Genomic DNA, 7,781 nt, shown 5'->3' with positions numbered 1-7,781 from the left:
TTGCTTCTGGCTATCTCAGCCTTTTCTCTCAAAACCTTTAAGAGATCAGATGAGTCCCATCCACGTGATGGAGGGTAAGCTGACCTACACAAAGTCTACTTATTTATATGTTAATCACATCTAAAAAACACCTTTGTGGCAGCATCTTGACTGGTGTTGGACTCAACAACTAGGTACCATAGCCTAGCCAATTGACTCATAAAAGTAACCATCACAATCCACCTCTTGTCAAGTTGGCATCCATACTCATCTCCTTAAACCATACTTTATCTCCAAATAAAGACAGTAACACTCATATTTCTACTCAACCTGATACAATTATTGTGTACATAACCAAAAATGTACTAATCCTTTCCCCAGAAGAGCACACAAAATCTTTGGGTGATGTTCACCCTTATCCTTTATACTCTAGCTTAAATACTATGACGCAACATTAATAATGCTTAAATACTACAATGTAAGGTTAATACATTTTATGTTAAATTGTAATGAGATAAGAGAGAAAAGAAAATACACACACACACACAAACATATTCATTCAAAAAATAAAGAAGAAACACACATAACAATTACAGTCCTCATTTTATGCAAATGATTATGTGCTCAGAACTGGTGTTTATAAACCCCTTCTTCCAAAACCCATTCTACATTTCCTTTTTCCTTAGAAAGTATCACAAGATTGTCATGGGTTTTTATGTAGTGGAGTGACTCAAATTTCCCTTCCTAAAAAGTCTGGGACTTTTACAGTTCTGCTTGAATTGAATTGTTGTAGTGGTCTGTTAATTTTAACCACATGGCATGGTGGTACTAAGACATACCCTAAAGGATCTCCTGTATTAAAAACATAGTCTTCAGGGGCGCCTGGGTGGCTTAGTCGGTTAAGCGTCCGACTTTCGCTTAGGTCATGATCTCGCGGTTCGTGGGTTTGAGCCCCGCGTCGGGCTCTGTGCTGACTGCCAGCTCGGAGCCTGGAGCCTGTTTCAGTCTGTGACTCCCTCTCTCTCTGACCCTCCCCTGTTCACGCTGTCTCTCTCTCTCCTAGAAATAAATAAAACATTAAAAAAAAACCAAACAAACATAGTCTTCATTACCTCTATTATGGAGCAACAGTCCAATTTCCCCTTAGTAATCAGGATCAATTACCCCAGTCAGTACAGTAACACCTTATTTACCTGTTGACTCAGGGCCATGAGGAACCCAAAGACTGGCCAGGTGACAGTCTTAACTTCCAGTTCAATAGAATCATTGTTATGTCTCCTGGTGGAATCATTCCCCTCATTGGTACAAAGATCTCTTGACCAACAAAGCATAAGATCATGGGGACAGAAAGGAATAGTTTTGCTAGTGGATAACCAGGGTACCTCTCCCATTTTCACCCACTGATTTGCAAGTCCTGGCTATGGGATAAGTATGAGTCCTGGCGATGAGAGAAATACTACTATATGCTGATTTAGAATACATAAAACTTTCTGGAGAAACTTTCCCCAGCCCTGAAAGGTATCATCAGCTAGCTGGTGCTGTAATTATCTTCAAAAGGTCATTCATTACTCCACCAAGCCAGATGCTTCCTTTGATCACCTGTCCTCCATAAGCACCTACTCTGACTAAGGTCTCCTGGAATTAGTATCAGTTCATGGCCAGTGTATAGTAGTCCTGAAAATTCTGGTTATTTCCTTTCCCCCAATGTTGCTGAAGGTCTATAGGTCCCTTTGGGGAAAGCTGAAAAAAAAATTACAGCATACATTTTTGGCAGCATAGTAGGGTCCTTCCTCATGAGGACACAGCCTCCCCTTCAGTCAAGGGATTCTAGGTTTGTAAACTAGTTCAAGTCTGGGAATTGATTCTTTGTTTTATGATCCAAGTTATACTTTTGTTCACTTGATCTGGAACTCTTCCACTGATACATATCAAGTAAGAATGTAGTAGATTTCTCATTGTTTCATTTCTAGGAGCACTGTGATCAACTAGCCAAAGCCATAAGTCTCTGTGAATTAGACTATTCTGATTACTGCTTTGATTCTGTGCATTATAGTAACCACAGCCACCTTATCTTTGACAACTAAGTACCATTGCTTGGCCCTCGCCACCCTGGGATCCAATTATTTCTAGTGCATTTAGGTTTCCCAAGTTAGAGGCAGCAGATCTCACTAAAATCTCTGACAGAGAAGGGTGCCTGGGTGGCTCAGTCAGTTAAGCATCTGACTTTGGCTCAGGTCATGATCTCACAGTTCGTGGGTTTGAGCCCCACATCGAGCTCTGTGCTGACAGCCAGCTCAGAGCCTGGAGCTTGCTTTGGACTCTGTGTCTCCCTCTCTCTCTGACCCTCCCTGCTCACGCTGCCTCTCTCTCTCTCAGAAATAAATAAAACATTAAAAAAGAAAAATAAAAAAAAAAAGAAATCTCTGACAGAGTGAAAGGCAATCACACAGCCTTCAAAAATGTTGGGGCTCCCCTTATAAATTTGTTTCTCACAATCATGGTGAAAGGTGTGTCTTCTGAACTCTCCTGGGGTAGGTAAGCAGGTCTTAATGACAAATCCACTCTAACATCTAATATCCTGAAGCTTTTCAATTATTTTTCTCTACAATATATGAAGGCAGTACTCGTACTTCAACTCATTTTGGTGTAGCCCCCCTACTGACCCATGTTTCAACCAAACAATCAAATCGTTAGAGCCCTAACACTCCAAGTTGCAAAGTTAATCTAGACTCTATGCTTTGTGGACCCATGTTGATAAATTCAGCCTGATCCAACTTTGTGTTCCTTCCATCATTAACTCATACATTTTAATATCCACTTCCTACACAAATTTCCCAAATTTTTAAAAAATATTTTTTATTTATTTCTAGGAAAGAGAGAGAGACAGCGTGAGCAGGGGAGGGTCAGAGGGAGAGGGAGTCACAGACTCTGAAATTGGCTTCAGGCTCTGAACTGGCTGTCATCACAGAGCCCGACGCGGGGCTTGAACCCATGAACCGAGATCATGACCTAAGCGAAAGTCGGACGCTTAACTGACTAAGCCACCCAGGCACCCCGTAATTTCCCAAATTTTTGTTTGTATAAATTAGGGGGAAAAATCATGTATTTCTTTTATGATGTAATGCATCTCTTTGTAGGTTAGACTTTGTACCCCATCTTTCAAGGCCTGCTGGGACTTGAGCCTAGTTATAGGTCCAGAAGCAAAGAGGAGTGGTGGGAGTGGATCCTATGGAGAACCAGTGGTGTCTCACAGGGCAAATCCCTTGGGGAGGCCATTATAGGTAAGGCAGGATTAATCTCCTCAGAGGCAGTGGTGTGGCTTGTTCTATTGCCAAAGAAGACACATCACAATTTAGGGGTTCTATGTCCCAGGATTCATCAGAATTATCCCATATATCTCCATTCCAATGTTCAGGATCCCATTCCTTCCCAGTTAATGGCTTCGAGTATCAGGAGGAAACCCTGCGAGACTAGGAATCCAACTTACATTGTAAACCAGCCACTCACAGAATGAGATTCTGGGTTTGTTTTTCAGCAACCTCAGCTCACAACTACAGAAAACATTGGTCTCTTTCAGGCAGACGTGGAAGTTTTCAGGTCATTTATGAAATACTTGAGCTGAGAATCTGAGCTGCCAGGCTCAACCTTTTCTTTCCCACTTATTCTAGTGCATTTAGAAGCAAACAGCCAATTTCATTATATTCATCACTTTGACAAAAATATTTGAAGGTATCATGTGCATGGTCACCCAAAACCTTGCTTCCATAAGTACTGACTTAGTTGTAACCAGTGGTAATATTTTGCATTTCTCTGTGGCTGCATCACACCATAGACTCTCAGCGTTCTCTTTACAACTTCAAGTGGAGTCTTTAGTGCCTTTAAATCTTATCAGATCAGTGAACCAATTCCACAAGCCCCAAAACCAATTCCGAAAACTAATCCTTAATATTCTGTTCCTCTAGAACCACTCTTGGTATAAAAAACTGTAGTAAACAGGGGTCTCTAGGAAGCAGAGCCAATAGGTTGTATGAAGAGAAAAAGGGAAAAAAAGGAAAAGCTTATTTTGTGGAATTGGCTCCTACCATTGTGGGTCTGGTGAGTTCAAACTCTGCAGGGTAGGCCAGCAGGCTGAATACCAAGGGGGTAGATAAAGTTTCAGCTTGAATGTGAAAGCAGTCTAGAGGCATAATTCCCTCTTACTAAGGGGACCTCAGTTTTTTTTTTCCCCCCTTTTAAGGCTTTCAACTGATTAGATGTGGCCCACTCACATAACAGACGATAGTTTGCTTTACATAAGTCCTACTCATTAAATTGTTAACCTCACCTAAAAAATATCTTCACAAGTAACATCTAGACGTGTGTTTGACCAAATATTTAGGGACTATGGCCTAGGCAAGATAATACATAAAAATCACCACAACAGCCTGGGAAATGACAAAGAAAGGCTCTGATATAATTTTCAGTCTCAGTGGTATTATTTACATTCGTATATCAGAAATATGTGAGGGAATCCTTTTAACAACACTGTATTCACTAAAAACTCATCATACGAAGTATTACTTCAAATTATGCAATCATTTAGTTCTTAGAGATATATTCAATTTCAAAAAATTCTCACTCTGATTAGTTTTAATCTTTAGAAAAATATTAAATCCTTGGTCTGAGGACTTATTCAAAGCAGTGTGATGATCTTTTAAAAATAGATACTTATTCTCTACTCACTTCCCTTGGGATCCTGAAGAGCCACCTGGTTTTAATGCTCAATAGTCAGTGGACATTATTAGACGAAATCAGAAGAGCCAGGTTAGTCCTATTTTTGCCCCTGACTTTTTCGATGCTATACAAATCAGGCTGCTTCTCTACATCTCATTTTCTTCAAGAAGGTCTCTGAATGATGGGATTTCCAATATCCATATGCCTGGGTATGCTTAAATTTCAATACTTTTTATTTTAGACATGTTGAATTTTTTTTTCTTCCAGCTTTGAGTTCTTTACTACTTCCAGTGCATTTCCCTGTGTTTGAATCGTTTATTTCTCCCATATTTCATGGATTGCTTCTTCTCATCATTCATGTTTCTGGTCAAATATCACCTCCTCAAAGAAGCTTCTGATGATCTTCCTCTTCCAGTCACTTTCTAGCCCTTTAACCTATTATATGTTCGTGATGGGACTCATCACTATCTGATAATACCTAACTGACCTATTTACCATGTTTATTGCCTGTTTCACTAGCGACAGCATAAGCCTCATGAAAGCAGAAATCTTGTTTGTCTTATCCATCTTGGTGCCCAGACTTAGCCTAGTGATGAGCAGGTCATAGTACATAAATATTTGTTTCATCAGTCAATCAATGATGAACCAAACTTTAAATGACTGAACCCTAAGTTGGTGTCATTATCAGTTATCAAAAAGAACATATCAAAAGTATGTTCCGGGGCACTTGGGTGGTTCAGTCGGTTAAGCGTCTGACTTCAGCTCAGGTCATGATCTCACCGTTCGTGGGTTCGAGCCCCATGTCGGGCTCTGTGCTGACAGCTAGCTCAGAGCCTGGAGACTGTTTTGGCTTCTGTTTTTCCCTCTCTCTCTGACCCTCCCCTGTTCACGCTATCTCTCTCTCTCTGAAATAAATAAAAAACATCAAAAATATTTTTTTAAAAGTATCTTCCATTGTGAAAGAACTAATAAGTCAATGGAGATAAGGGAGAGAAATGCAATAAGGGTAAAGATATTAAAATTAGCAAGTTTAACTCTGCAAAGTGATATCTGAGCAGGGACATGATCAAACCTATAAGTCTGTATGGTACACTGAGTGAAACATGGTTTCTTCAAATTCTGAAAGATCACAGTGAGGGAGTTATTTAAAAAGTGACAGAGGAAAGTTAAATGTCTGTCTAGTGTTCCCCGTCAATTCATTCCTTTGTATATAACCAAGATTACCAGAGTCCCCTTTTTCATAGAAAATATAATTTTTTAATGTTTATTCATTTTTGAGAGAGAGAGAGAGAGAGTGTGTGTGTGTGTGTGTGTGTAAGTGAGTGGGGGACAGGAAGAGAAAGAGGAAGACATAGAATCTGAAGCAGACTCCAGGCTCTGAGCTGTCAGCACAGAGCCTGATGTGGGGCTTGAACTCATGAACCATGAGACCGTGACCTAAGCTGAAGTTGGATGCTTAACTGACTGAGCCACTCAGGCGCCCCTAAAGTATAAAATACAGTCTCAGCGCCCCAGGGCTATAATAATTTGGGACCTGGGGTGACCCAGCTATGGCAGTCTAGTGGGAGTCAACTCCTTGAAACAGGAGACACAAATGACCTTGATTAGGGAATGTCCTATTTGCTCCGGAAATTATATTGGATGCTGCGATGTTGATAAAGGGTTTAATATTGGTCTTCACTTTGACAAGCTCACTGCATCTTCCATTGATGGGAGATCCCAAGTGCAAGGACAGTTTTGGATTGGACTCATTATCTGGCAACAGGAGAGATCAACAATCATCAAACCACCCCTTGGGAGAGACAGAATTTATGGGGAAAGACTCTAGATAGCAAAGCAATTTATCCCTTCTACAAATTTTCTTGGGAAGGTTACTAAAGCCTCCATCCCACGGGGCAGAACTTTCTGGGTTCCTGGTCCTTTCTTTCTCCACCAGAGCGATCAGGCCTCACCTGCTCGCTTCTGTCTCTTATAATAGAACTGAGGAGACTGGCTCTGTACACCTCTCCCCCTTCTCATGATAAAGGTAAGAACTTTTTTTCTAACTCCTTTTAGATTTACAACAAACCAGGTATGCACTGACACCAGGCTAGAAAAGCAAGTATTAACGTTATAAGTAGAGACTCTAGGATTGTAGAGCACATTCAGCCCATGGCTTACAGTGTTCCTCTGAATTCACTTGGAAGGACTATTCTTCTGATTAAAACAGTAATAGCTAATCTTAGCCTAAAAAATATTGAAGGAATGGCTACTGTAAGTTTGGATAAGGTTTAAGGATTAATAAAAATCCTTTTCTTGTAAGGTATATCATTTAATCCTCTGCTATGAAGTAGGTATTATTAATATTCCCTTAACAGATCCAAAGAAAAGAGAGAAGAATTAACATTCATTATGCAACTTAATAGGTTTCACACTTCAACCAAGGATTCTAAATACCTTATCCCATTTAATTCCATCACAACTCCATTAGATGAGTATTATTATTTGCATTTTCTAAACAAAAGGAGACAGACATTAATGTGAGTTGATCTGTCCCAGTGACATTGCTATTAATAATAGCTTGAGGAGCGACCAGGTGGCTCCATTGGTTAAGCTTCCAACTTCGGCTCAGGTCGGGATCTTGCAGTCCATGAGTTCGAACCCCGCATCAGGCTCTGTGCTGACAGCTCAGAGCCGGGAGCCTGCTTTGGATTCTGTCTCCCTCTCTCTCTGCCCCTCCCCCGCTCACACTGTATGTCTCTCTCTCTCTCTCTCAAAAATAAATAAATAAATAAATAAATAAATAAATAAATAAATAAAAGCTTGAGATTCCACCTGGGGTACGGTATTGCCAAGTCTGCTAACCCCCTTGTTTTACACAATGCTAACTCGACAATTTCAGCCACTCTAGTCTAGGCATCTTATATTTCCAGAACGCACATGGACAAGGTTTTCAGGACACTCTTGCCACGTGGAGCTGGCCTGGTGGGAGCGGTAATAAGGAAGATGCAGATGTGCTGGGGATGTGGCCTGCAGGCACTGAGATAGGTGTGGATTCAGGAGCGGGTGCCGCCTGGGGCAGATTTCTGGGCACAGGCGGGGGTGCCCTT

This window comes from Crocuta crocuta, unplaced genomic scaffold, assembly GCF_008692635.1.
Source record: "Crocuta crocuta isolate KB4526 unplaced genomic scaffold, BGI_CrCroc_1.0 scaffold323, whole genome shotgun sequence".
Lineage (NCBI taxonomy): Eukaryota > Metazoa > Chordata > Mammalia > Carnivora > Hyaenidae > Crocuta > Crocuta crocuta.
Note: the sequence above shows the minus strand (reverse complement) of the source record.